General features: G+C 40.3%; 1 pseudogene; it reads left to right on the top strand.

Moving 5' to 3' along the window:
- Positions 1-1,517: 1,517 nt before the first annotated feature.
- Positions 1,518-22,168, top strand: LOC112659648 (T-cell-specific guanine nucleotide triphosphate-binding protein 2-like; annotated as a pseudogene).
- The last annotated feature ends 633 nt before the right edge of the window (positions 22,169-22,801 follow it).

Genomic DNA, 22,801 nt, shown 5'->3' with positions numbered 1-22,801 from the left:
TCACCAGTGAAGAGTGAACCCTCAAACCCTAGGCATCCCACCTTCAGCCTCAATAAAGACAGAACCCCAAGTCCTTATCTCTCTCCTCAAACTTGCTATGTGGCTTCATGCATGTCACGTGCCCTCAGCACCTTTAAGTAATACACTTTGTTTTCAAAGTTCCCAGATGATTTTTGCTGAGGTGTGTCTTGCAATCATAATAAGAAGCACAAAGTCCTGTTCAGCCAGGGAGTTGGTTCTGGCTGGGGCAATGTCTATGCTGGCTAGCCACACGTATTAGGGACCAGATGACTGCCCCAGTCTTTTCCAGATACAACTGTTATCAATAGGCTGAGCCTAACACAAAAGAATGGGTTAAAGTCCCAGAAAGAATTGCTGCAACTCATGTGAAATGCTTGGTATAAAAATGCACATTCAGGTCTTGGAACTTTTAATCAAATAATTCCACTCGATTCCTTTTCCTATGATCCTAGCTCCCAGCTGCTATTTGGTACATTTTTTTTTTTTTTTTTTTTTGATGAAAGAAGCACGTTATGGCTTTGGTATACCCTTATCTTACTGCTGACTAATAAATTAACTTTTCTTCCTAAAATCTGTGACCAGAAGAGCTGAACCCAGCTCATTCACACCCCTGAGGAAAGTGAGTAGGAGCTAGAACAGAATATGAGGGCACCAAGGTGTGTGTGGGTGTCAGCACAACCCTACTCTTTTCTAAACCATTTCTTGTGACCATATCTTGTCCAACTATGAACTTTGTAGCTACATGCTCACTTGAGCACCTGTGTTGGAGAGGGTGGTAAGGCCTCACAGTCCTAGATCCCTGGCCCTCACTGCCTGCTCATCTGGTCTAACCTTGAATCCTGGTGCTATTCATACATTCTTACAGCACCTGACTACATCTTAGCCCTGGTACTCTTCCAATGCAGTACTATACCCATATGCCCCCCCCCCCACTAAGCCATAGGGGGAGTCCGTTATTTTATGAGAAGTTGAAGTTTCCTAGAGGAGTAGTCAGTGATCAGTGTTGGTGTGTATAAGCCTCCAGGACATTGAGGCTCAGAGCACTGACCTAGAAGTTAAGTTCCCATTAGGGTCAGCCTGGGATGCAAGTGGCCCTCCATTCTCCCTTCTTTGTAGATCCTAGTCAAGTTATACATCTGGCTTCCCTCTCTGAATAGGAATTGAAAGTCTCCTTTAGAAGGAACATAGGCTTTTATAGTGGGAGCCCAGGGAGCAGGTTAAACTAGAGATGGCAGTAGTGCTTAGAAGGAGAACTAGGCCTGACAGCAGATCTTCCAAAGTCTTCTGAATGACAGCAGCAATAGGAGCAATAAGAGATGCATTTCACATAGGAAGTACACACTTGACATACATGCACACATAACACACATACACATACTCATCTAAAACTAAATTTCACCACACAATTGGTGTTTGTTTCACTGTCAACAGTTACGATCAGTTAACTTTTTAAAAATGCTAGTCATAACTCATAAAACTGGTACACAGGCGAGGGCATGGACAAGATGGAGTTCACCGAGGCCGAGAGCAACATGAACGACCTGGTGTCCGAGTGCCAGCAGTACCAGGACCCATGGCCGACGAACGGGGGGAGTTCGAGGAGGAGGAGGGCGAGGACGAGGCCTAAGAACTTCTCAAATAAATTGTGCATCTTTAGTGACCTTCTGTTGTCCTCAATCAAGCATGGTCTTTCTATTTGTATACTGTGGTGCTCCGTTTTGTCTCTGTCAGAAATTCACACTGTTGATGTAATAATGTGGAACTCCTAAAAATTACAGTATTGTCTAAGATATCTATACTAATAAAAAAGCATGTGTCCAAAAAAATATTTTACCACCTAAGGCATAGAATGAAGACACTTGTTAGTGGATTTCCTATGTAAGGTTCTTTTTTTTTTTTTTTTTTTTTATGTAAGGTTCTAAATAAGCCACATGTCACCTAATTATCCTGAGCAGCAACCAGAGAGACTCACAGAAATCTGGAACTCACCTTATACCAGATGTAGAGCCTAAAGCATCATGGACTTTTGTCAGCCCAAAACCTAATGTAGGTCAAAGCCTCAGGTGTGTTCCTCATCTGATTATGACAATCACGGAAAGGCAAAGGTAAAATCAGTATCCTGATTTATTCCAGGGAAGTGATTCTCACACACTGCTGGGGGGCAGGCCAGCCCTGGGGGGTTCCAAGTGGGAGCTTTCTGTTACCCACTACAAAGGCCCCATCACTGCCAGGGTACCTGAGTCTCAGAAGTATTTCCTCTTTTACTACTGAGAGCTGTAATTGTGTGTGTGTCTGTGTGTATGTGTGTGCTTCTCTGCATCCACAGCTAGTTGTCAAGTTCATGCATGAACTTGCATTTTGCCTTGCAGTTGTTTCTATCTGGAATTTCAGGCTTTCTTGTCCTCTGCTTCCTTCCTGAATGATTCTTGGTCTTTCTCCTACCATAGCAGTGACTGTCTCTGTATGTCAGACAGACAATATTTCTCTGATGTCCTCAAAATATGGCAGGAGAGAGAGATTCAGGCCTGAGTACACACAAAAGAATATAAGCAGCAAAAATCTGAAAAGAACTGAGATCTTGGGTGGCTCAGCAGTTGAGTGTCTGCCTTTGGCTCAGGGCCTGATCCAGATTCCTGGGATCGAGTCCCATATTGGGCTCCTTGCATGGAGCCTGCTTCTCCTCCCTCTGCCTGTGTCTCTGCCTCTCTCTCTCTGAGTCTCATGAATGAATAAATAAAATCTTTAAAAAAAGAACTGAGATCTTTTATTTTAAAACTTTTACTGACTTGTGTAATACAATGACCACCTACACACTGAGTAATCATCCCAGAAATAGAACATCTCTAACAACATATACCTCCCTCTGTGTTCCTATTCACTCCAGTTCTGTCCACAGCCCCTGGGTAACAATTTCAAGAAGTATATGTTTATGATTCTTTTTTAAAATTTGTGGTGGTATCACTTAGATATGCATGCTTAAGAATACATTGTTAAGTTTTCTTGAAACTTAATTTAAGGATATTCTACAAGTTCTTAATATTTAATGTCAATATTATATCAAAAGATTAATTGCTTTCTATATATCTGTGGTTCAGTCCTTTCAATGCTGTATATCTCAACTTTTTCATCCACTCTCTGTCAAAGCCTATCCTCTCCTTTTTCACTGTTATGAAGACTGCTGCTAGGAGCACATATCCACATGTTTCCTGTGCATTTTTGCAGAGTGACTCTTAGACATAGTGTTAGGAGTGGCAATGCTGAGTCCTGAGGTACATGAATGTGCCATTTTATGATTCAGCCATATTATTTCTTCAAAGTGATTGTATTGATTTGCATTCCCAGCAGCCACATTTCAGAGATTCTATCAATGTACATTCTCACCAATGCCTGATTTTGTCCCACTTTTTAAATTTTGCAGTTGAACTAATTAATAATGTCATCTTATAGTGCACAGAGATGAATTTATCTCATTACTAGTTAATTTGTGATATCTCTTTTTTTTCTTATATGTGTTTTTTTTCTATGAACATTCTGTTCATGTCTTTTGCATATATCAGTGCTGGATTTTTCAGTTTTTCTTAGTGATTTCTGGAATTTTTTAAATACTTTCCTTCCATTGATCATTAGTTGACTACATTTATGCAAAAATCTCCAGATTTGTGGAGATTTTTGGTTTCTTTTTGCATTTGTTTTCATGAAGAAAAGTTTTTCCTTTTATTTTTTTTGTTTTTTTTAAATTTATTTTTTATTGGTGTTCAATTTACTAACATACAGAATAACCCCCAGTGCCCGTCACCCATTCACTCCCACCCCCCGCCCTCCTCCCCTTCTACCACCCCTAGTTCGTTTCCCAGAGTTAGCAGTCTTTACGTTCTGTCTCCCTTTCTGATATTTCCCACACATTTCTTCTCCCTTTCCTTATATTCCCTTTCACTATTATTCATATTCCCCAAATGAATGAGAACATATAATGTTTGTCCTTCTCCGACTGACTAACTTCACTCAGCATAATACCCTCCAGTTCCATCCACGTTGAAGCAAATGGTGGGTATTTGTCATTTCTAATAGCTGAGTAATATTCCATTGTATACATAAACCACATCTTCTTTATCCATTCATCTTTCGTTGGACACCGAGGCTCCTTCCACAGTTTGGCTATCGTGGCCATTGCTGCTAGAAACATCGGGGTGCAGGTGTCCCGGCGTTTCATTGCATTTGTATCTTTGGGGTAAATCCCCAACAGTGCAATTGCTGGGTCGTAGGGCAGGTATATTTTTAACTGTTTGAGGAACCTCCACACAGTTTTCCAGAGTGGCTGCACCAGTTCACATTCCCACCAACAGTGTAAGAGGGTTCCCTTTTCTCCGCATCCTCTCCAACATTTGTTGTTTCCTGCCTTGTTAATTTTCCCCATTCTCACTGGTGTGAGGTGGTATCTCATTGTGGTTTTGATTTGTATTTCCCTGATGGCAAGTGATGCAGAGCATTTTCTCATATGCATGTTGGCCATGTCTATGTCTTCCTCTGTGAGATTTCTGTTCATGTCTTTTGCCCATTTCATGATTGGATTGTTTGTTTCTTTGGTGTTGAGTTTAATAAGTTCTTTATAGATCTTGGAAACTAGCCCTTTATCTGATATGTCATCTGCAAATATCTTCTCCCATTCTGTAGGTTGTCTTTGAGTTTTGTTGACTGTATCCTTTGCTGTGCAAAAGCTTCTTATCTTGATGAAGTCCCAAGAGTTCATTTTTGCTTTTGTTTCTTTTGCCTTCGTGGATGTATCTTGCAAGAAGTTACTATGGCCGAGTTCAAAAAGGGTGTTGCCTGTGTTCTCCTCTAGGATTTTGATGGAATCTTGTCTCACATTTAGATCTTTCATCCATTTTGAGTTTATCTTTGTGTATGGTGAAAGAGAGTGGTCTAGTTTCATTCTTCTGCATGTGGATGTTCAATTTTCCCAGCACCATTTATTGAAGAGGCTGTCTTTCTTCCAGTGGATAGTCTTTCCTCCTTTATCGAATATTAGTTGACCATAAAGTTCAGGGTCCACTTCTGGATTCTCTATTTTGTTCCACTGATCTATGTGTCTGTTTTTGTGCCAGTACCACACTGTCTTGATGACCACAGCTTCGTAGTACAACCTGAAATCTGGCATTGTGATGCCCCCAGCTATGGTTTTCTTTTTTAAAATTCCCCTGGCTATTCGGGGTCTTTTCTGATTCCACACAAATCTTAAAATAATTTGTTCTAACTCTCTGAAGAAAGTCCATGGTATTTTGATAGGGATTGCATTAAACGTGTATATTGCCCTGGGTAACATTGACATTTTCACAATATTAATTCTGCCAATCCATGAGCATGGAATATTTTTCCATCTCTTTGTGTCTTCCTCAATTTCTTTCAGAAGTGTTCTATAGTTTTGAGGGTATAGATCCTTTACATCTTTGGTTAGGTTTATTCCTAGGTATCTTATGCTTTTGGGTGCAATTGTAAATGGGATTGACTCCTTAATTTCTCTTTCTTCAGTCTCATTGTTAGTGTATAGAAATGCCACTGATTTCTGGGCATTGATTTTGTATCCTGCCACGCTACCGAATTGCTGGATGAGTTCTAGCAATCTTGGGGTGGAGACTTTTGGGTTTTCTATGTAGAGTATCATGTCATCGGCGAAGAGGGAGAGTTTGACTTCTTCTTTGCCAATTTGAATGCCTTTAATGTCTTTTTGTTGTCTGATTGCTGAGGCTAGGACTTCCAGTACTATGTTGAATAGCAGTGGTGAGAGTGGACATCCCTGTTTTGTTCCTGATCTTAGGGGAAAGGCTCCCAGTGCTTCCCCATTGAGAATGATATTTGCTGTGGGCTTTTCATAGATGGCTTTTAAGATGTCGAGGAATGTTCCCTCTATCCCTACACTCTGAAGAGTTTTGATCAGAAATGGATGCTGTATTTTGTCAAATGCTTTCTCTGCATCCAATGAGAGGATCATATGGTTCTTGGTTTTTCTCTTGCTGATATGATGAATCACATTGATTGTTTTACGGGTGTTGAACCAGCCTTGTGTCCCAGGGATAAATCCTACTTGGTCATGGTGAATAATTTTCTTAATGTACTCTTGGATTCTATTGGCCAGTATCTTGTTGAGAATTTTTGCATCCATGTTCATCAGGGATATTGGTCTGTAATTCTCCTTTTTGGTGGGGTCTTTGTCTGGTTTTGGAATTAAGGTGATGCTGGCCTCATAGAACGAATTTGGAAGTACTCCATCTCTTTCTATCTTTCCAAACAGCTTTAGGAGAATAGGTATGGTTTCTTCTTTAAACGTTTGATAAAATTCCCCTGGGAAGCCATCTGGCCCTGGACTCTTGTGTCTTGGGAGGTTTTTGATGACTGCTTCAATTTCCTCCCTGGTTATTGGCCTGTTCAGGTTTTCTATTTCTTCCTGTTCCAGTTTTGGTAGTTTGTGGCTTTCCAGGAATGCGTCCATTTCTTGTAGGTTGCCTAATTTATTGGCGTATAGCTGTTCATAATATGTTTTTAAAATCGTTTGTATTTCCTTGGTGTTGGTAGTGATCTCTCCTTTCTCATTCATGATTTTATTAATTTGAGTCTTCTCTCTCTTCTTTTTCATAAGGCTGGCTAATGGTTTATCTATCTTATTAATTCTTTCAAAGAACCAACTCCTGGTTCTGTTGATCTGTTCCACAGTTCTTCTGGTCTCGATTTCGTTGAGTTCTGCTCGAATCTTTATTAACTCCCTTCTTCTCTTGGGTGTAGGATCTATTTGCTGTTTTTTCTCTAGCTCCTTTATGTGTAAGGTTAGCTTTTGTATTTGAGTTCTTTCCAGTTTTTGAATGGATGCTTGTATTGCGATGTATTTACCCCTTAGGACTGCTTTTGCTGCATCCCAAAGATTTTGAACTGTTGTATCTTCATTCTCATTAGTTTCCATGAATCTTTTTAATTCTTCCTTAATTTCCTGGTTGACCCTTTTATCTTTAGCAGGATGGTCCTTAACCTCCACGTGTTTGAGGTCCTTCCAAACTTCTTGTTGTGATTTAGTTCTAATTTCAAGGCATTATGGTCTGAGAATATGCAGGGGACGATCCCAATATTTTGGTATCGGTTCAGACCTGATTTGTGACCCAATATGTGGTCTATTCTGGAGAAAGTTCCATGTGCACTTGAGAAGAATGTGTATTCAGTTGAGTTTGGATGTAAAGTTCTGTAGATATCTGTGAAATCCATCTGGTCCAGTGTATCGTTTAAAGCTCTCGTTTCTTTGGAGATGTTGTGCTTAGAAGACCTATCGAGTATAGAAAGAGCTAGATTGAAGTCACCAAGTATAAGTGTACTATTATCTAAGTATTTCTTCACTTTGGTTAATAATTGATTTATATATTTGGCAGCTCCCACATTAGGGGCATATATATTGAGGATTGTTAAGTCCTCTTGTTGAATAGATCCTTTAAGTATGATATAGTGTCCCTCTTCATCTCTCACTACAGTCTTTGGGGTAAATTTTAGTTTATCTGATATAAGGATGGCTACCCCTGCTTTCTTTTGAGGACCATTCGAATGGTAAATGGTTCTCCAACCTTTTATTTTCAGGCTGTAGGTGTCCTTCTGTCTAAAATGAGTCTCTTGTAGATAGCAAATAGATGGGTCCTGCTTTTTTATCCAGTCTGAAACCCTGCGCCTTTTGATGGGGTCATTAAGCCCGTTCACGTTCAGAGTTACTATTGAGAGATAGGAGTTTAGTGTCATCCTAATATCTATTCAGTCCTTGTTTTTGTGGACTGTTCCACTGAACTTCTTCTTAAAGGGGAATTTTAAGAGTTCCCCTTAAAATTTCTTGCAGAGCTGGTTTGGAGGTCACATATTCTTTTAGTTGCTGCCTGTCTTGGAAGCTCTTTATCTCTCCTTCCATTGTGAATGAGAGCCTTGCTGGATAAAGTATTCTTGGTTGCATGTTCTTCTCATTTAGGACCCTGAATATATCCTGCCAGCCCTTTCTGGCCTGCCAGGTCTCTTTGGAGAGGTGTGCTGTCACCCTAATACTCCTCCCCATAAAAGTCAGGGATTTCTTGTCTCTTGCTGCTTTAAGGATCTTCTCTTTATCTTTGGAATTTGCAAGCTTCACTATTAAATGTCGAGGTGTTGAACGGTTTTTATTGATTTTAGGGGGGGATCTCTCTATTTCCTGGATCTGAATGCCTGTTTCCCTTCCCAGATAAGGAAAGTTTTCAGCTAGAATTTGTTCAAATACATATTCTGGCCCTCTGTCCCTTTCATCGCCCTCGGGAACCCCAATTAAACGTAGGTTTTTCTTTCTCAGGCTGTCGTTTATTTCCCTTAATCTATCTTCATGGTCGTTTAATTGTTTGTCTCTTTTTTCCTCAGTTTCCCTCTTTGCTATCAACTTGTCTTTTATGTCACTCACTCGTTCTTCCACCTCGTTAACCCTCGTCGTTAGGACTTCTAGTTTGGATTGCATCTCATTCAATTGATTTTTAATTTCTGCCTGATTAGCTCTAAATTCTGCAGTCATGAAGTCTCTTGAGTCCTTTATACTTTTTTCTAGAGCCACCAGTAGCTGTATAATAGTGCTTCTGAATTGGCTTTCTGACATTGAATTGTAATCCAGATTTTGTAACTCTGTGGGAGGGAGGCCTGTTTTTGATTCTTTCTTTGGAGGTGAGGTTTTCCTTCTAGTCATTTTGCTCAGTGCAGAGTGGCCAAAAGCAAGTTGTATTGGGAAAAGGAGAAAAAGAGAGGAGAGAAAGAAGGAAAGAAAAGAGAAAGAGAAAAAAAAGGGAAGAAAAAAAAACGAAAAAAAAAAAAAGAAAAAGAGAAAGAATAAGAAAGGAGAAAAAAAGGGTGTGGGGGAAGGAAACAAATCAAAAAGCAAAACAAAACAAAACAAAAAAAAAAGAACCACGGGGGAGTATCCTCTGATTCTGTATACTTTAAGTCCCTTGGCTTCCCCTGGAACTTGTCCGTCTAGCGGGTCTTCTGGGGGAGGGGCCTGTTGTGCTGATTTTCAGGTGTTAGCAGTTGGGGGAGCTGCTGTGCCCCCGCCTGGTGCAGGGCTCAGTGGGGGTTGTTTACTCCGTGAGGCCGCAGGAGGAACAGCCTCAGTGGCGGGGCAGCTCTGGAAACCTGGATTCAGCTCCCGCAGGAACTCCGGAGCTCTCCGTCTGCAGGGCCTGGAGGCTCCGGGGCGGGGCCGCTGAACTGCTCAGCTCGGGGCAGGAGCGTCCTCGTGATCCTGGGCCCTCCCGGCCTCTGCCTGTCCCGGGGGAGGCCGGATCCTGGGCTGTGTCCCGGCGCCCTGTGCTCGGGGCCTGCGCTGGTGGATTCGCGCTCCCGCCCCGCAGCCCCCTCCGCGGAGCTGCCGCCTGAGCTCCTCCGAGCTGCTCCTGGAACCGCGCAGCCCCCTCCACGGAGCCTCTTCCTCTGCCCGAGCCCCTCCGAGCTGCTCCCGGGGCCCTGCAGCCCCCTCTGCGGAGCCCCCCCGCGCCCCCCCGAGCTGCTCCCGCCCCACAGCCCCCTCCGCGGAGCCGCCCCCGAGCCCCTCTGAGCTGCTCCGGGTCCCGCCGTGCGCGCTGCAGCCCTTAGGGAGCTCGGCGCACTCTCCCGGGGCGCAGGTGTCTGTTAGTGTCCCCGGGAGCCCGAGGGCATCCCCGCCCTCCTGGGTCCTGCTCCACCTCCCCGCGAGCCCCTTTCCCCCGGGAAGGTCGGTGCAGCTCCTGCTCCTCCGGGACGGGGCTCTCCTGTCCTGGGGACACTCGCCCCGGCCTCAGCCCGGCTCCTCGCGGGCCCCTCCCCCTTGGAGGCCTTTGTTTCTTTATTTCTTTTTCCCCGTCTTCCTACCTTGATAGAAGCGCGAACTCTTCTCACTGTAGTATTCCAGCTGGTCTCTCTTTAAATCTCAGGCCGAATTAACAGATTTTCAGGATAATTTGAAGGTTTTCTAGGTAATTTGGTGGAGACAGGTGATTTGTAGACCCTGCTCTTCCGCCATCTTGCCCCCGATCCAAGTTTTTCCTTTTAATGTAGTCAAAGATACTACATTGTTCAGTTTGTGTCATACGGCTGTCATCTAAGTATCTTTATATGGATATCATCTCATTTAAGAAATCTTTCTCTTGGAGAAAAAGGAGGAGTTAAAATGACAGAAGTTAGCGACTCTAATTTCATCTGGTCCCTGGAATTCAGCTTGATAGTTATCAAATAATTCTGAACACTTGTAAAGTTAACCAGAGATCTGAGAAAAGAATTGTTGAAATTGTACAACTAGAAAAGCAGCCATTTTTTGCAAGGTAGGAGATATGGAGATATGAATCAGGGAAATACATCAGAAGATAAACAGCAGGATTTATAAACTGAAGAGTCTGGCTTAAGCAAGCTACCAGAAAGTATTATAAGCAACAGAAGCACAAAATTGGAACTATTGAAGTCTGCTCAGGTGGGAGACATTGCTACCTGAAAGGCTCAGGTAGTAAAGCAAGGGCAGAATCCCAGGTGGTCTCAGGGGAGAGCATGGTCTCAAGATCCCCAGAGCTACAAGAAGAACGGGGGCATCTAAGTGTGAGAGTTCCCAGGCATCAGAGCAGGGAAGCCTGCTGCAAATTGTGAGTTTAGGAGACAGCTTTCTACTCCGTGTTGCCATAAACTGTGAATTGCTGCTTGGTCAGGCAACCACTGCCTAAGCAAGGGTCCAGCAAAGGGCAGAAGCCCAGAAAGACCCCTTTTCCTCTCCTGAGGGGAAAAGTGGGGATCTGTGCTTCAGGAGTCCATAAAGTTTGGAGATTCAAATTGGGTTTGCATTCTTGAGATAAAAACACTCAGTCACAGGCTGGGTGAACATAGAGTTCTGATGGAAACCAGGGAGACCAGAGTGATTGTTTTTCTTCGAGGGCTGTCTAAAGAGTAGAGCATGTGAACTTTCAGCTCTGGTTGATCGAGGTGACACTGTTTTTATCTCCCTCATCAGTGCTGAAAGCCTTCATGTAGCAATACAAGCCCACACTGTGCAATCCAGAACAGCTTGCAGTCTTCTGGCAAGGGCAGTGCATTCCACTGGGCAAAGACACCTGAGAATGAGTCCAAAAGCCCCTCCTCTAGAAAACCAGCAGGAACGTGCGGCTAATACCAAGTTTACCAATCATACAGAACTGTAAAACATAAACTCTAGGGTAAAACAATATACAGCGCTTATCATTTTTTCTTATTATTCTTTAGTCTTCAGTTTTATGTATTTTCCTTTTCATCTATTTTCTTATTTTATAAGAAATTCCTTTTCAAAGTCTTTTTTGAGTTTTTATTTTTACATTTACATGTTTTGTTTTTTCATTTTTGGTTTCCTTTTGTTGTATTCAATTATATATATATGTATAATTATATATAATTACATATGTATGTAAATATATATACATATATATCTTTCCTATTTGGGGATTTAGTTTCTTTGAACAGATAGACCAAAATACACTCAGGATCTAGTTTATTTTGTATTCTGTTCTCCTCCTTGTTTGATTTTTGTTTCTTTCTCTCTCTCTCTCTTAGGATTCTATTCTCTTCTGATTTGCTTGTGTATATATTTCTCATGTTGTGGTTGCTATTTTTGTATTTTCCCTCTTTCATATACAGTTGTCTGGAATAATGACAAGATAGAAAAACTCACTGCCCAAAAAAAGAACAAGAAGCAGTACACACTGCCAGGGATTTAATCAATATGGATATAAATAAGACGTCAGAACTAGAATTCAAAATGACGATTATAAATATAGTAGCTTGGCTTGAAAAAAGCATAGAAGGCACTAGAGAATCCCTTACTAGAGGGAAAAAAAGAACTAAAATATAAACTGAACAAAATAAAAAAGCTATTACTGAGATGCAATAAAAAATGAAGGCTCTAACTGCCAGGATAAATGAGACAGAAAAGAGAGTCAGTGATATAGAAGACAAAACTATGGAGACTAAAGAAGCTGAGAAAAAGAAGAGATAAACAACTACTGAATCATGAAGGGAGGATTTGAGAGATCAATGATATCATGAAGTGAAACAATATTAGAATAATTGGGGTCCCAGAGGAAGAGGATTGAAAAACATAAGGGCAGAAGATTTATCTGAAGAAATTATAGCTTCCCCTTAATCTGGAGAAGAAAACTTGCCCTCAAGTCTAGGAGGCACAGAGAACCTCCCTAAAAATTAAAAAAAAATAGATAAACACCTTGACATATAATAGTGAAGCTTGCAATTTTCAGAGATAAAGAGGAAATCATGAAAGCAGCTTGGAACAAGAGGTCCTTAACCTACAAGGTTATAAATATAAGCAAACTTGTCCACAGAGACATGGAGGGCCAGAAAGGATTGGCATGATATATTCAATGTGTTAAATGAGAAAAATATGCCACCAAGAATAATTTATCCAGCCAAGCTGTCATTTAGAAAAAAAAAAAAAAGGAAGAGATAAAGGGCTTTTAAGGACAAACAGAAACTAAAAGAACGTTTAATCATGAAACCACTCTGCAAGAAATATTAAAGAGGATGCTATAAGTGAAAATAGAGCCCCAAAGTAACAAACACCAGAAAGGAACAGAGACAATCTACAGAAGCAGCTACTTTTCAGATAACACAATAGCACCAAATTTCATTAATTACTCTGATTATAAATTAACTAAATGTTCCAATCAAGAGACACTTGGTATCAGATTGCATAAAATAACCCCAAAAAACAAGAACCATAGATACCCTGTCTATAAGAAACTCATTTTAGATTTAAAGAAACCTCCAGATGAAAGTGAGGGGGTATAGAACCATTTATCATGCTAATGGACTTCAAAAGAAAGCTGGAGAAGCCATCTTTATATCAGAGAAAATAAATTTTAAACCAAAGACTGTAGTAAGAGATGTAAAAGGACACCATATCATAATAAAAGGGTCTATCCAACAAGATCTAACAATTGTAAATATTTATGTCCCTAATGTGGGAATAGTCAATTATATAGACCAATTAAAAACAAAATTAAAGAAACACATGATAATAATACAATAAAAGTAGAGAACTTAATACCCCACTTCCAGCAACGGAAAGGTCATCTAAACAGAAGATCAAAAAGGAAACAAGGGCTTGGAATGACACACTGGGCCAGATGGACTTCATAGATAAATTCAGAGCATTTCATCCTAAAGTAACAGAATACACATTCTTTTTGAGAACATATGGAAATTCTCCACAATTGATCGCATACTGGGTCACAAATCAGATCTCAACTGATACCAAAAGATTGAGATTATTCCCTGCATGTTTTCAGACCACAATGTTTTAAAACTTGAACTCAGTCAGAAGAGGAAATGTGAAAGAACACAAATACATGGAGGTTAAAAAGCATCCTACTAAAGAATTAGTGGGTCAACCAGAAAATTAAAGAAGAATTTTTAAGAATTCTTAGAGACAAATGAAAAAGGAAACTCAATTCTTCAGAACCTTTGGATTGGAGTACATCTAAAGGAGCAGGAAAAAGACAGCAAATAAGGCCTAAATTCAGCAAGAGAAGAGAAAAAAAAAAGATTAGAGCAGAAATCAATGAAATACAAATCAAAGGAACAGTAGAAAAGATCAACAAAAGTAGGAGCTGATTCTTTGAAAGGTTAAGATTTGCAAGCCCCTAGCCAGACTTGTCAAAAAGAAAAGAGAAAGGACCTAAATCAATAAAATCATAAATAAAAGAATAAGATCACAACTAACACCAAAGATATACAAATATTTCAAGAGCATATTATAAGCAACTATATGCCAAAAAATTAGTCAGTTTGGAAAAATGGATGCATTCCTAGAAATATATAAACTACCAAAACAGAAATAGGAAGAAAGAGAAAAGCTGAACAAACTCATAAGCATCAAGGAAATTGAAGCAGTAAACAAAAATCTCCCAACAAATAAGAGTACAAGATTAGATAGCCTCCCAGAGGAATTCTACCAAACACTTAAAGAAAAATTAAGACCTATTCCTCTGAAGCTGTTTCAAAAAACAGAAATGGAAGGAAAACTTCCAAACTCATTATATGAGGCCAGATATACCTTTATCTCAAAACCAGACAGAGACCCCCACAAAGAAGGAGAATTAAAGACCAGTATCTCCGATGAACATGGAAGCAAATGCTCTCACCATACTAGTCAAAAGGATGCAACAGTACATTTAAGGATTAAATTTTAAAAGTAAATAAATAAATACATTTAATTGATTAAATAAATAAATCAATAAATTGATTAAAAAAATCCACTTGGTCTTGGATTAATTCCTGGGCTATAAGGGTGGTTCAACATCTGCAAATCAATCAATGTGATACATCACATTAATAAAAGAAAGGACAAAAACCATCTGATAACTCTCTAGGTGCAGAAAATCAATTAACAAAATACAGCATCCTTTCTTGATCAAAAACACCTTCTGCCATGCGGGATTGAGAGAATATACCTCAATATTATAAAAGCAATATACAAAAAGCCCACAGCAAATATCATTCTCACTGGGGAAATTGAGACAAAGCCAATCCATAAGAGGCTTTTAACTGTAGGAAACAAACTGAGGGTTGCTGGAGGGGGGTTGGTGGAGGGATGGGATAACTGGGTAATGGGCATTAAGATGGGCACTTGATAAAAAGAGCCCTGGGTGTTATATGCAACTGATGAATCACTAAACTCTACCTCTGAAAGTCAAGAGAGAGAGAGAGAGAGAGAGAGAGAGAGAGAGAAGGAAAGAAAGAAAGAAAGAAAGAAAGAAAGAAAGAAAGAAAGAAAGAAAGAAAGAAAAAGAAAGAAAGAAAGGAAGAAAGAAAGAAAGAAAGAAAGAAAGAAAGAAAGAAAGAAAGAAAGAAAGAAAGAAAGAAAAAGAAATCTTTCTCTAAGAACAGTCAGAGATCTCCTACAGTTTCCATTTGAGATTTAGGTCTTAAATCTATCTGGAGTAATGTAAGCAGAGATTCAGTAACTTCTGTCCATATGGAGAGCCAGTTAGCTCCCTTTAGTAGATGATGCCTTCCAGACCCCCTGACATCCCATGGACTTCTCCCATGCCACAGAATTCCACACATACCTTAATCCTATACAGGGCTCTGTGTCCCTTTCTGTGGGTCAGATGGTCTATTCCTATGCCAGCATCCAAATATCTTATATACTATAACATGGAAATAAATATTATCTGATACAGCAGATCTCCCTATGTTCTTCTTCTTCTTCTTGAGAAACTTTGGTATTTTACCCCCTGATTTTCCACATAAATCTTAGAATCCAGGCTCCTTCCTCCCCTCTGAACTCCCACCTTGCTGTCTTGCCAGATTTTCCCCAGAGCTCTTCCTGTTATTTTAAGTTGTTCATGGGATGTGACCCCGTGAATTACCAGTGTCATACATGACCAAGGGTGAAAAGGTCACAGCCAGCAACAGGGCTTCTAAAAATGAAAGAAACAAAAACACAGAGAAATGTTATAGTTCTCCTTCCTGAAGGGAAATGTTTCTCTCATTCACCAGAAGCTTTGGAAACTTGCTCATAGCCTTCCTCCCTGTCCACAGGACTACCATGGAAGTCTTAGCTAGATGACCTCTCAGGGGTCATCAGAGACCTGCCTCCTGCCCCTGGCGTCTCTTTGCCCTCCTTTCACTCCCTGAGCCACCTGAAGTCAAAACACTTTTATGTCTCTTTTCCTGGAAGTGCTTTTTCTGTGGAGAAACAGTGGTTTCACTTTCATGTCCTGTAAATGTAAGCCCACAACTATCAGCAAAGTCTTCCTGTTGAGGCTTTCATTCTTCCTGTTGTTTTCACACTTTATCCAGGCAGGACAGAGGCTCTCCAGCCCCTTGCTTAGTGCCGTGATTTCAGGAGTGCCCAGTGCCTGCATTTCCTAGGGAGGACAGCTCTATGGAGTGTTCCTGTGCCTGGGACTCCAAGGAGCTCTTCACTAATCTCAGCATTTTCAACTGTGTAAGCAAAAACATTCATGGGCTCTGACATCAGAAACCTCTTTTCTTTCTGGAGCTGTTGAGTGAGCCAAATGTGTACTTGCAATATTAGGATGCTGGCTTGTGCTTAGAGGGTTGAGTGACAGGGGTAGCTGGTGGAGAAGTAAGATTTCATCCAGCTGCTCACTCAATTCTCTTTGAAGAAGAGAAAAACATTGTGAAGGTGTCTCTATAGTAGAAGAAAATTTGGAATTAGCAGAATATTTACTGGGTGTCTCCAGTTGGAAGCTACACCATGTATTAATGCAATCTCTACCTCATTGCCATAGATCTATTTAAAAACATGATGAGTGTTGATAATTGTTAGCAATGCAAAGTAATTGTTTTGTTGGGCATTTTTTCCCATCTGTTCAGGGTATAACAAAATACCCATGTGACTTATGAACAGAAACAATTTCTCATACTTCTGGAGGTTGGGAAGACCTAGTTCAAGGCATCGGTAGAGTCAGTGTTGGTGAGAACTCACTTCTGAGGTGTACATTTCTTCTTGTTGCTTCACATGGCAAAAGGAGCAAATTAGCTATCTGCATCTCTTAAATGGCACTAATCCATTCATGATGGCTGTCTGCCTTCATGACTAAGGCAATGACACCAATTCTATCTACTAATACCAGAAATTGAGCTTTCTCTTCATCTGTGAATTTTTCAGAGGACATAAACATTCAGTCCATAGTAGTTATATATATAACATCTCTCCATGGAGGTTCAGTGACTTCCCACCCTCATCTTAGAATAGAGCATTCTTGCTGTTGTGGAATTTTCTGGTTCCATACAATTTTTGGGAATATTTGTTCCATTGCTGCACAGAATGTTGATGGTGTTTGTTAGGGATTGCATTGAATGCGTAGATGGTTCTGGGTAGAATAGACATTTCAACGATATTTGTTCTTCCAATTCAAGAGCTTGGAGTATTTTTCCATTTGTTTGTGTCTTCTTCAATTTCTTTCATGAGTGTTCTGTAGTCTTTAGAATACAGAGCCTTTTGTAAGGTAAAAAGATCCTTACCTCTTTGGTTAGGTTTCTTCCTAGATATCTTATGGTTTTTGGTGCAATTGTAAATGGGATAGATTTCTTGATTTCTCTTTCTTCTGTCTTATTGTTATTCCACAACAGCCAAAGGTGTGTTGAAAAATACACCTAAAACTTGTGGCATCACAATTCCGGTCTTCAAGCTATATTACAGAGGTGTAATCATATCAAGAAAGTATGGTACTGGCATCAAAACAGTTGCAGAGATCCAATGAATAGAACAGAGACCCCAGAAATGGACCCTCAACTCTATGATCAACTAATCTTCAACAAAGCAGGAAAAGAATATCCAATGGAAAAAAGACAGTATCTTCAATGGTGTTGGGAAAATTTGATAGGCACATATAGAGGAATGAGACTGGACTGCTGTCTTACACCATATACAAAAAATGAACTAAAAATGGACAAAAGATATATATGTGGACCAGCATCCATCAAAATCCTAGAGGAGAACACAGGCAGCAACCTCTTTGACCTTGGCCGCAGCAACTTCCTGCTAGACATATCTTCAAAGGCAAGGGAAACAAAAGTAAAAATGAACTATTGGGACTTCATCAAGATACAAAGCTTATGCAAAGCAAAGGAAACAGTCAACAAAACTAAAAGGCAACCTCCAGAATGGGAGAAGATATTTTTAAATGTCTCATCAGATAAAGGGCTTGTATTCAAAATCTGTAAAGAACTTACTGGGGACGCCAGGGTGGCTCAGCGGTTGAGCATCTGCCTTTGGCTCAGGGCATGATCCTGGTCCAGGAATTGAGTGCCGCATCGGGATCCCTGCGAGGAGCCTGCGTCTCCCTCTGTCCATCTCTCTGCTGCTCTCTGTGTGTCTCTCATGAATAAATAAATAAAATCTTAAAAAAAAAAAAGAACTTATCAAACTCAGTACCCAAAGAATAATCTAGTCAAGAAATGGGCAGAAGACATGAACAGACATTTCTTCAAAGAAGGCATATAAATATGTGGAGGAGGAGAAAATTAAAGCCATTCCACCTTGAGTTCAGCGTTAGCACAACTCAAGAAGAAGAGAGCATCTCAGGCCCCTGTGAATAAGAGCTGAAATTCGCCTTGCTTCAGTTACAGGAAAAAACAGCTTATAGCTTAATGCCCTAGAAAGCCCCATATTAGAATGAGAACAGAGCTCAAGCCAGTGGCAGGAAGCCCCATATCAGAATGAGAACAGAGCTCAATGCCCTTGAAAGCCCCATATCAGAACTTGAGAAATTCCTCCACCCCTTCTGGAGGTACCATAGACCAGCCCATAAAACTAAGCTGGAACCCACTTCGGGGTCCAAGTTCCTGCTCTGCTGTGTTGGGTACACTTGGACCCAAGCTTGAGCTTGTAAATAAACCATTGTGTGTTTGCATTGGTGTGGGCTCCTTGGTGGTTTCTCCGATTCGCAATCTTGAGCACAACAAATGGCCAACAGATACATGAGAAAATGCTCAACATCACTCAGCATCAGAGAAATACAAATCAAAATTGCAATGAGATACCACTCTTACCATTCAGAATGGCTAAAATTAACAAGTCAGGGAACAAGAGATATTGGCAAGGATGTAGAGAAAGGGGAACCCTCTTACACTGCTGATAGAAATGCAAGCTTGTACAGCCACTCTGGAAAACAGTATGAAGGTTCCTCAAAAAGTTGAAAATAGAACTACCCTATGACCCAGCAATTGCACTACTAGGTGCAATTGCATAGGTGTTTATGCAAAGGATACAAATATAGTGATTCAAAGGGGCACCTGCACCCTAATGTTTATAGCAGTAATGTCCACAAGAGCCAAACTATGGAAAGAGCAAAGATATCCATTGATAGATGAATAGATAAAGAAGAGGTGGTAAGACATAGATACAATGAAATATTACTCAGCCACCAAAAAAATAAAATCTAACCATTTGCAAAAATGTGGATGGAACTATAGGGTATTATGCTAAGGGGAAATAAGTCAATCAGAGAAAGACAATTATCATATAATATTATTCATATGTCAAATATCAGAAACAAAACAGAGGAAAAATGAAATAAGATGAAATCAGAGAGGAAGACAATCCATAAAAGTCTCTTAACTGTAGGAAACAAGCTGAGAGTTGTTGGAGGGGAGGTGGGGGGGGGAATGGGTTAACTGGGTGATGGGCATTAAAGAGGGCACTTGATGTACTGAGCCCTGGGTGTTATATGCAACTGTTGATTCACAAAATTCTACCCCTGAAGCTAATAATACAGTATATGTTAACTAGATTGCATTTAATTTTTTAAAAATAAAAATAGGGATACCTACTTTGCTCCATTTTAATATTCATTTCAATTTTCTTGAATCTTTGGGATTCTCCATTTAACCAGTAATATCATCTTCCTGGGTACTTCATTAGTAATCAGTTAAATAAAATCCTCAAGGCAATGAAACGCCGGGACACCTGCACCCCGATGTTTATAGCAGCAATGGCCACGATAGCCAAACTGTGGAAGGAGCCTCGGTGTCCAACGAAAGATGAATGGATAAAGAAGATGTGGTTTGTGTATACAATGGAATATTACTCAGCTATTAGAAATGACAAATACCCACCATTTGCTTCAACGTGGATGGAACTGGAGGGTATTATGCTGAGTGAAGTAAGTCAGTCGGAGAAGGACAAACATTATATGTTCTCATTCATTTGGGGAATATGAATAATAGTGAAAGGGAATATAAGGAAAGGGAGAAGAAATGTGTGGGAAATATCAGAAAGGGAGACAGAACGTAAAGACTGCTAACTCTGGGAAACGAACTAGGGGTGGTAGAAGGGGAGGAGGGCGGGGGGTGGGAGTGAATGGGTGACGGGCACTGGGGGTTATTCTGTATGTTGGCAAATTGAACACCAATAAAAAAATAAATTAAAAAAAATCCTCAAGGCATAATCATATTATACTTATTTGAGAGTTATGATTGAAAAGTAATTCTGTAGGACATGTGATTGTGATGAATATTTAGTATGCCGCTGCTGGCAAAAGCCCACTGGTAGTTCTTGAGACAACTTTATGTCTATAAGTATTTTTAAAATCATAGTCTCCTCACTCATAGTGGATAAGAATCCTCATCTATAAGATACTAATGATGACCTTAATTGTCATGATATAATCAGATACCTATGTTTCAAAAGCATGCAGAAATGAATAGGGAAAATTAGAGCTCTTATCTACTTCCTCTTGCATTTTTTGTCATATGCTCTAAATCCCACCCAAATTCTCCCATCAGATGAGGAAAATGGACATTAAGCTGCCATGAGGCAATTTTTACCTCATGAGAGGATTATGTGCTTGGCTATCCCTCTTATAGAACACACATCCTGGGGGACTTTTCTCTGCCTCCAGCCTCTCCAACAAGACAAGTCTTGCTCCTATTTGCTTCAGGGATGGGACTTGAGCTATGTCTGCAATTCTTCTGTGCTCCCCAATGTACTGGCCTGACTGATTTTTCTTGCAGAAGGAAAATGGTTTGAGCTCTGTATTGAGATTTCAGGAAAATGCACTGTCTGTATTCATTTCTCATTGCTGTGTAATAAATCAACACAAATTTAGTGGCTTAAGACAACTCAGATTTATTGGCTTATAGATCCAGAGGGTATTTGTCTAAAATGAACCTTAATGGAGTTATAATGAAGGAGTCAGCAAGATTGGTTACTTCTGGAGGCTCCAAAAGACAATCTATTTCTCTGTCTTTTCCAGCTTATAGCAAGTAACGAATTCCTTAGCTTCTGGTCCTTCTTAAATCTTACATGTTTCTGGATCTTCACTCCAGCCTCTGATACTTTCATTTTATTTCTTCTATATTTAGCCTTGCCTTCTTTATATAAGGTCCCCTGTGACTATATCACTACATTAATTAGTATGGCAAGGAGGATCATCTCTCCAGAAACCCTTGCTAGAATTCAAGTAGTCCAGGAGGTGGCTAACATAAATCAGGAATCAAGAGACCAGGAGGTGGCTAACATAAATCAGGAATCACTTGTGGATGCAGAAGTATTCCCCTGGATGTGACTTTGACTGGGTAATCTGGCACTGGGAATTCCAATTTCATTATGGACTGTGGGATCTTAGTCATGATGAGGATGTTTCTGCGAGCGTAGGAGTTGTGGAGACCACCATGAAGAAAAAATTCTATCAACATTCAAAATATCCCAATGTGATCTGGGAACTGCCTGGAACTAGTGCCCCCAATTTCCTTCCACTTATGTATCTTGAAATGGTGGGATTTGCTAACTAAGACTACTTCACAATCATTCTACCTCACAGTTTAACTTCAGTGATTACATGCTGGCCCCCAAAATCAAGAAGCTAGACAAGAAGTTCTACTTTATTAGAACCTAGGTGGACAGTGATTCATATAATGAAGAGAAAAAGCAAGCTCGGGTTATTAAAAATAGAGAGAGTTCTTCAATAGGTATGAGAGAACTGCCTGGCTAATCTCAGCAACATCAGAATGCCTGAGTCAGGAACCTTCTTAGTCTCCAACTTTGACCTGGATGACTTTGATTTCCCAAGACTGGAGGAAACCCTGCTGAAGGAGCCCCCTGTTCATAGTGCTATACTTTTGAGATCCTGTTGCCCAATTTGTCTGGTGCTTCCACTGAAATGAAGAGAGCTTTCTTCAAGGAAACTATCTGTCTGGATGCTCTGAAATCTTCCCTGGATGCCCTGAAGTCAGCATTGGCCTTTTTCTTCTTTATGTTGTACTTCAGTGACTTTGATTTGCCCCAGGAGGAGAGGTCCTTGAAACTTTACCAAAGCCATTTCTCTTTGGATGCAAAATCAGTCAAAAAGATTGCTGAGAAGCTGGGCATATCTGTGGAGGAGACTGAATTTCACCATGTAGTTGAATTTCTGCTTGCTTGTGAAGGATAACAGCATAGCAGCCAAGGCCATGAATTCCAGTTTTTGAAAATCTACTTTCCACATTTGAAATTTAACCGCACAGGCCATTGATGTTAAAATTTTCTTGCATACGATTTTAGAGAGTTTTGGTTTACAACTATGCCACAGAGATGAGTTGAATTGCCTAACAGAACAACAAATGATGTTACATTTTTAAAAAGATTTTATTTATTTATTTATTTATTTATTTATTTATTTATTTATTTATTCATGAGAGACACACACACATGCACAGAGGCAGAGACACAGGTAGAGGGAGAAGCAGGCTCCATTCGGGACTCGATCCCAGGACTCTGGGATCACACCCTGAGCCAAAAATAGGTGCTAAACTGCTGAGCCACCCAGGGATCCCCTATATGGTGTTATGTTTTGTCAGTGGTAGGGTCCTGTTCCACACTGATACTCCACTGCTATGCAAAGGAGATTTGACCATGGTCTCTCCCTACACTCCCTGGTCTATATTGCTTAAAACGTGACAGAAATACATCCCATACTTTTCCTTATTCTCATGTATTATGAGGTAGTGTACATTTGCTTGATTTACTCAGATAATAAACATTAGGCAACAATCAAGATAATTGTTATCCATTGGCTTTTTATGAAGGATTTTCCCCAGTCATCATATCAATATCCTATCACCAAACTAAGTGAAATCCACTAGTATGGAAACATGTCCAAGTAAATAATCTATTGTGTAAGAGGACACTAACAGGGAGGGCACTATAGCAGGGAGTTGCAAGAGGAATAGGTTAATGTTCTATGATGTATTTACAGATATTACAGGGTAACAGAGGGAAGGGAACAAAGTCAGG

Source organism: Canis lupus, chromosome 11 (genome assembly GCF_003254725.2).
Source record: "Canis lupus dingo isolate Sandy chromosome 11, ASM325472v2, whole genome shotgun sequence".
Taxonomy (NCBI): domain Eukaryota; kingdom Metazoa; phylum Chordata; class Mammalia; order Carnivora; family Canidae; genus Canis; species Canis lupus.
This window is presented reverse-complemented; position numbering and strand designations above follow the sequence as displayed.